At 30.6% G+C, this 8,155-nt stretch overlaps 1 protein-coding gene across 1 annotated transcript in view; it reads right to left on the reverse strand.

The window, feature by feature from the left end:
* The window catches only part of LOC118197226 (uncharacterized), a 161,170-nt gene extending 159,532 nt beyond the window's left edge, over positions 1-1,638 (reverse strand). Inside the window, exon 1 of the mRNA XM_085820750.1 lies at positions 1,521-1,638. The gene's annotated coding sequence lies outside the window, so the exon portion shown is untranslated. The remainder of the gene's footprint in view (positions 1-1,520) is intronic.
* Between the last annotated feature and the right edge of the window lie 6,517 nt (positions 1,639-8,155).

Here is an 8,155-nt window from a genome sequence, read left to right on the forward strand (position 1 = left end):
ATGAATTTTTGATTAACAAACTCAAGGACTTCAAAGCGAGCAATGGCAACGTTGTATAGAAAAATCATTTTTATCTCCAACGCGTGAGACTCTGTATCAGAACTTCTAAAGATATGCTCAATTTAAAAGTATTTTTCGATATTGCTCTCGAACTGAATTTTATGGTTTAAGTGCGAAGAAAGTGATATTTAATAAATAAAGGTAACAGACAAAATATTAAAAAAACGACCTTTTGAACGTAATTTAAAATCTGAAACCTTTCAGACTTTCTTTTTATTCTTTTTTAATTATAAACTTTTTCATTTTGTTAAAAAGAAAAGAAAAAGAAAAATTCCGATTTGCTATTTTCAGATCGTGCGTCTTGCCCGCATGCTATTTGAGTTTGAGATCATCGCTTTAAAGAATAAGAGTTTTCTCCTCCTACTCTAAACAAAAGCAAATTAAGAATTGTCGAGAATTTTCATCAAAAGATGTATCTGGCTTCAAGTAATATAAAGTACATATATTTAATTGCGAAAAATACAACGTCAATAATATTTCTATTTAAAAAAATGCAAGAATAAAATTGTTAAAAATTTTGATTAGATTTGACTAGACATAACTTATTATGAAATTAATATGTAATATTTAAATTTATTATTAATAAATTAATTCGTAAAATTATTAAATAAGTATGTGCCTCACTATGGTTGCCGTAGTAATGTGTTTAAAAGACGTCTCTCACTTATACGTAATTTTAATCCATACATTTTTTTCCATCAATCTCTTCAAACTCGTACATCAGAGTTGACTGTATTTTTAAGCTTTTTAAAGAAAACTAGTTTTTCTAAATAAAAAAGAAAAGGGGGGGCGTTTGTAACCAGAAAACTTCAGACTATAAGCGTTTTTTTATTAATTATTATTTTTAATTCTTATTTGGCATATTCTCATTTAGAAATATGCATATCTAGTTCATTTACACTACATAGTAATAATAACTAAGTTAATAATTTGAACTTTGAATTTTATTATTATTATTTTTTAATTCTATGGTTCTCACGCTGAGAATTTAACAGAAATGGGAATTGTCCCACAGCATCTATCTTTAATATTATTAAATAATAATAATATTTTTGATAATGTATATTACTTTAAAAGTCATTTCTGTCAAAACATTGATTGAAGCAAATGCGTTATTATGTAAAATCTGAAAATTCCAATAAATATTTTGTAAATGTTTCCAGGATTCATTGAAAGATATTAAAAAAAACTGGTAGTTAAACGATAAAAAAGTGGTATAGATTTTTATGAACTTTCAAATGCGCTTTCGATCCATAAAGGTATGTTATAAAACAAAATATTATAAACTCAAATAGCCGAAACAACTATTAATATGTCTCCTCTAACATAATAATATTACATGCCAACATTGATGATTGTGCTAATACAAAATCACGAAGTAATTTTTATTCCTCGCACTTTAATTCAAATAATGAACATAATGTCCTAAAAATAAATAAGGGTAAATATAAACAGCTTACCTAAACAAATAGCATCCAAACTTTCAGCTTTGCACTGTAAATATGATGTTAATAAGAGTTTAAAAGTCTAAACAAATATCCTAAGTGCAATTCACAGCAATAATTCACAGAAAAGTTTTTCAAGAACCAGCTGCTCCCAACAAAAAAAGGTGTCAGATTTCACTTTCCAAAATAGGATTCAGGAAAAAGAAAAAAATAACTGTATTACTCTGGTGCTGCCATCTATATTGTGTTTCTAAGCCTAAAATCTTTCCGAAAATTATGATGAAATAATTATTTGTTCGTTACAGTTAGACTGCTGTCATCATGAAATAAATATATGAAATTAAAGAAAACAATACCTAAACTCTACTAATGGAATAAAATTTGTTCAAGAATTAGAAACATCTTAAGCAGGACTTAATTTCTAAATTTAAAGGTGCGAAGTCTTATGGTAGTCTATCCAAGGAGAAAGTAAATCAAATAAGTAATAAAATAATTAATAATTAAAATTAATAAAATATAAATAGATAAATAAAAATTTAATAAATGATTAAATTAATGGCTAAAAGTTAAATAATAAAATAAAATACTAGACCTTGTTTTATTTATAACTCCGACTGGCATTATAATTTCACTGAAAAACTAAGAAATAGCTTAAATGGATTCTGGCTGAATTTAAACTCTGAATATACAGTATCATAGAAACAAAGACCATTCTTTTTTCAGCACACTAATGAAAAAAGTTAAAATGGTTAAAGCTTCACTAATGAGAATAGCTATAAACAGTAACAAAGTATGGAAGAAATTTAAACGGGAGGGTGGGTAGGTATGAAAACAGAGAGAATGGAGGCTTTCTGACTACGATCTCCTACCAATATAATTCTATATGCCAAGCAGAATGATACGAGAAAAAATGTCCTCCGAATCCGAGAAACAACTGAGACAAATTAACAAGTGAAAATTTCCATCGCAGGTATTTGGTTACATCATACAAAAAAAAAAAAAAAAAAAAAAAAGTATAGGTATACGACTAACGTGATCACATTTAAGTATTTTCAAGAACGAAAAATTTACCCACTTTCAGAAACTGATTGAACATTTAAGTGAATAACCCTCTGATATGTGAGGGGGGAGCTTTTCCTTCCTTACACAGTTCTCAACCTCCGACCAAGAGTTTGTTTCCCAGGGAAAAGAAGGTATACATTCTGTTGTCAGATTCGAGTTTTTACGTATACTTATAATTAAAATAAGATTTTTGAAATAAAAAGAATTTTCTGCTGAATTTATTGTTCAGTTATATAAAAGAACTGCCGGAGCCCTTTTATTTATGGCTCTGGAGCGCTGCGGCTAGAATTTCGATTTATCTCAGAAATTAAGAAAACCAAGAACTGTAATCTTTGTCTGACGCAGTTTAAGGTCTGGTCTTCTGCCATTTTTTTTAAAAATAATTTGAGCCTTTTTTTTATATCTGTCCATATAACGAGTAATTTGCTGCTGCAACATTTTGAGTTTTCTTACGTTTGTAACAAAATAAAATTTCTTCGTGTTATCTACAAATTTAGTTATCGAATCACATTTTGCAGATAGTAAAATGACTGTAGCGTATGGAGCTCTCGTGGTTTTCTCCACGTATTAGATAATACTATGTGCCCACCATTGGGCAAGCGGTTAAGACCACTGAATACTGGTGGTTCAGTTCGGGTTCGATCCCAGGTGAATAGGTTGGCTACATGGTTGGTTTTCGTAATTTTCTCCATGGCAACGTGGCAGTTTTTCTTAGAAAGCCCTCCACGGAGGCATCTCTTTCCTTAGACAGATAATCCTAGCATGCTTCGACATAATTATATAAACTAACCATAAATGTAATCAAATTTTCTTTCACAGCTCTTTGCTTTAATCATTTAAGCAGACAAATATAAAATCTTTATGCGCATTCTAGAGCTGTTTCATTCTCTGCCCTCTAGCTATCGGTTTCTTTAGAAGTTCTTTTTCATTATACATCCCATTTAAAATTGGAAGGATTCTTTGTTTCTAAAACTTAAGATACTCAGTATCGCCTTTTTCATGGAAAAAATTAAATCCTTTTACCTAAATTCAAATAAATTTTTTCAAAATGTATTTTTTTGGGGGGGAGGGGGGTCATCGCTTTATCCACCAAGGCAATGACAAGAACAACCGGGCAAAACGCTATGTCACCGATGTTGGCAATCCAGAATTTTATGAAAATATTATTTTATTTGCAAGCCACTAATGGTTGGGCGCTTGGAATTCGAGGACTATGTTTGTGTTTTCTGCTTGTTATTAATGTGTGGAGTCCTGCCTTCTAGTAACGAATCGTAATCCCACTGTGGAGTTTGCCTGCTAATGAAAAAGAAAGGGTATTATCGCATTATCTGTTCACACTTGGCAAGAATTACCGGGCAATGCACTATGTCGCCAAGTAGGCACCCTAGAATTTTAAAAAATGCATTTATCTGACAATCCACCAATGGCTGCGCGCGCAATATGGTAGCGGATAATCCCGCCATCTCTCTCGGTACTGGTGACAGCAATTCGTGCGGTGTTGAAATTTTAGGTTCATGTTTGTTGTGAGTAGTGTGTGTGTTCTTGTAATAAATCCTAATGCTATGTCGAAACGGTTGCCTGTTAGAACAAAGTGCAGAAATGCGCATTCAATGAATTTAATTTGTGCATTTCTGTAACTTTTTTAAAGTTAAAACAGGTCAATGTGTACCCGGAGAGCAATGCCGAGAATTTTGCAATTCTTAGACTTCTTTTTTTTAAGCAGATCGCTGTGTACACGGACAAAAGGACGAGAAAACAGAAAGTTAAGTGTTTAATTATGGCTGTTTGTTGCATTTTTAATTGTTTAGTTGTTACTGTTCTATGAAATTTTGTGTGTTTCAGTATGGATATTTGCTTTATGTAATTTTTAATGTTTCATTATGCATGTTTTTTTAGTTTATAATTTGGCTATTGGTTTTAGTGAGCCAATATTTTTTTTAAAGGCTATGGTTTTTCAAGTGTTCGGTTGTCGAAAAATTAGTCGCTAACGACTGGCGACTTTGCGGGAGAGCTGGGAGGATAACGTGAGAGTATCCTGTCTTTTCAAGGATTCCTGAATTCTAGAAACAAAAGTGTCAGAAGTACATCATCATCTTCCTTTAAATTACTCATTCATTTTCGGCAGCTCTTTCTTCAGTAAAGTCTGTCTACCTGAAGCATTTTAAATATCATTTGAGCCTTTTCTTTATGAATACATTAAATAACATCAACGACAGAAACAAAAAAATGTAGTAAAAGGTATTTTCTCCCTCCTTCCACCAAGCTCATTTTTCATGTCTTCTGCTTTAAAAGTAATCTAGTGACACCACAGAGGCGCCCGAACTAAAAGGTGGTGGACAATCATTCGTCACCACCAGGATTTGACGAGTGGGTCCTCTAATTTACAATTTTTTTCTCTCCTTCCAGCGTGCCTTCGTGGTGTTACGGTAACATACTAGGCGCGTATTGGAGAGGTAAAAGTTCGAGTCCCAACGAGAGCACTGCACACTTTTAACGGCAGCTGCTTCAAAATAACTTAATGACTCTACAGTAGTAGAATAAAATTGTAAGCTTAAAATGACCGAAGATTTTTCTCTTTGAAAGGGAAGAACTAATTGGACTAAGTCTCAACACTCAACACGAACTTAAAATTTTAAACGCATGACATGAGAAGCTATGCAGCGTAATACCTAAATGTATTAACCCTTTATGTACCAAATTACCTTATTTTTTGAAAAAGAATTTAACTTTTTAAATTATATTTCTTTTATGCATGAGAAACATCTCCCATTAAATTCACAAAAATGCTGCAAATTTTTCACTGCCTTTTCTTTAAAATTTAAAATTGGGACTTAAAAAGTCCGGTTGGGATATAACTGAGCCATTTTATTGATGAGACTTTAAAGCCAGTAGGGAAATAAATGGCTATAGAAGTTTGGTTGCATAATGATACGAGAATAATTAGCAAAAGATTTCCACATTGTGTTGTATGACAATGTTTACCCATGATGCTTGGCTAGATAAAATTCGTTCATTTAAAGAGGGTTACCAATTGCAAAAACCACTCCTAATACCAACCGGTAAAACGCGATAAGAAAGGTGATATTTATTTGTTAAAGTACACTCATATGCTTAAATTCAATAGTCTCCCGGAATCACACTGCATGCAGTACAGAATGGATGAACTAAAAGACACTGATGGATCGGATTTTAATTACACTTTTAAATATTTACCAAAATATATACAAACAATAGTAATAACAATACAAAAAATTTCGAATATATATTTTCTATATAGTACATAAAGGTTAGACCTGGAAGCAGGGCCTGTAGGGTTTCTGCCTTTCGGTGCAAACTCTGCGAGTCCTAAATTTTGCTGCCCAGAGACTAGCTAAATTTTAAAAATTTGCTGCCCAGTGCCACTTCTAAAAATACCCCCCCCGTAAATTTTGCTGCTCAGTGCTTCTTCAAATTCTCAAAGTTTTGCCACCACTAAAAATTCTGCAGCCTGGTACCATAGCACCGGCCCCGCCCGGAGGAAATTTATGTTGGTTACACATCGTAATTCAAGCATCTTGATAGCAAATTATTAAATTTTTAGACATATTTATTTTAAATAATTCTAATATATTGTATTAATCTATAAATAACTTACTTAAAATAAAAAAATAAATAAATTATGAAACTTTCCAAATTTGACAAAACTTGAAAATAAATTATAACAATATTTTCTTTCATTTATTTAGTTATTAAGTTTTTCTGCAACACTAACAGAACCAATTCCTCCTAAGTTTTTGTGTAAATAACTAAACTTTTTTATTTCTTGCTAAAGCTTGACATTTGATGTCATTTTCATTCTCATAAATTTTAAAGCCTTGAAGAACAAATGATTAGAAATCATATTCATCAAGAGTTGCAGAGAGAGGCTCAATTAGTCAATCAGCTTCTTGTCTTAAGATTTACTAATTTTAACTATGGGGGGGGGTGGAAATTTATTTACATATAAGTGTACTCTCAAACAAAGTGATTTATTTTATTACAAAATTTTATATTTGAGTGTATTTTGACAAGTACGAATATAATTAGTCAAATCTGCATTCTTAATCTTTTAAATAAGAATTTGTATGCATCACACTGTAAATTAATTAGTTCCATTTGTAGATTTTCAGGTGAGTTATTCAGGTTCACTTTTAATGATGATGACCATAATGAAAGACTCCATATCATTAAAATCTTTAAATCTATCGCCAAATCCTTGTCGTAATAATGCTATTTTTTTCTCATATTATTGAGATTATTCATTTGAAACATTAGGGCAGGATTTTAGATGTAAGAAATGAATGCAATTTTTTTATTCCAGTTATGTTTTCCATTATTGATATTTAACTTTAAAAGCTTTTGATACAGCATATCATTGATTAATTGTTTCTTGCATTTTAAACATTTAAATGGTCTGTTAAGTCAAGTAAAAATGCTAAATCACAGTCATAGGCTCGAATACAATCCACATAGCGACAAACACAAACCTACTCACTCCACCTCTTTTTCATTAAACAGCAGTTGCACACATGAGTTCAATACATATCTGGATTACTCTTAAAACTTTAAGCACTGTATTTATAACAAACATTTTAAAACAAAGGCAACAATTAACATTGGATGAATTTGAGTGAAACAGAGGCCTAGTAAGTTTGAAGCACAGTGATGCTTAGAGATAAGGAAAAAAATAAAAGATGCATAAGGATACCTGATGATTTTATTGAATGTATTAATTTAAGTTTCCGTCTACGTTATCCATTTAATACCGTATTCATCTTTTTTGTTGTTGTCTTTTATATTTAATGTTTCCATTGTTGGTTATGATTTTGGGTTATAAATTTGTGCACAAAGTATTCTTGCAAATCATATATAATCTAGGAATTAATCATTTCATTTACATTAATTCCTGTTGGAAAATGGTTTTGGTTTATGAACACTCTTCTGGAATGAATTAAATTCATGAATTGAGGAATCGATGTAAAATTTTTTGCTAATGAAAGGTGACATCATAAAATTTTCTAAATCTGTTTGGTATGGAAGATGTATTAAAAAATCTATAAATAATTTTTGTACATTAATACCTCAATTAGTTACTTACATTCTATAACACTGATTATGTTATTAACTAATTATATCTATTTATAAGTATAAATCTTTGTAGATAATTGGCAATACAGCTTCTCGATAATGTCATGATTTCTGATATTTTTCTGAACTCATAGAATGCATGAGAATTAGTACCATAAACAGAGAAAAAAGATGAGAAGATGAGTAATTTATAAAGATTTATGAGGATTTTGTGCAGATTGGTATTTCTTAGTTTCGGCATTTGAAAAAATTAAATTTTTTAAAAGAAAATAAATGCAAAGAATAATAAAATTACTATCAGCCAAAACATTTCTTCTTTAGCATTAATTAAAGCAGGTTAGATATTAGTTTATAAAAGCAAAATGTAACTTTTAAAGTAAAATCTCATCTATCCCTATTTAACCAATGAAACTAATAATTTAATTTCCAGCCTGTAGAAAAAATATTTACCTGATTTACACAAGTAAAATAATCATACACTA

This window comes from Stegodyphus dumicola, chromosome 7, assembly GCF_044657685.1.
Source record: "Stegodyphus dumicola isolate Sdum_Otavi_A_Nest chromosome 7, ASM4465768v1".
Taxonomy (NCBI): Eukaryota; Metazoa; Arthropoda; class Arachnida; order Araneae; family Eresidae; genus Stegodyphus; species Stegodyphus dumicola.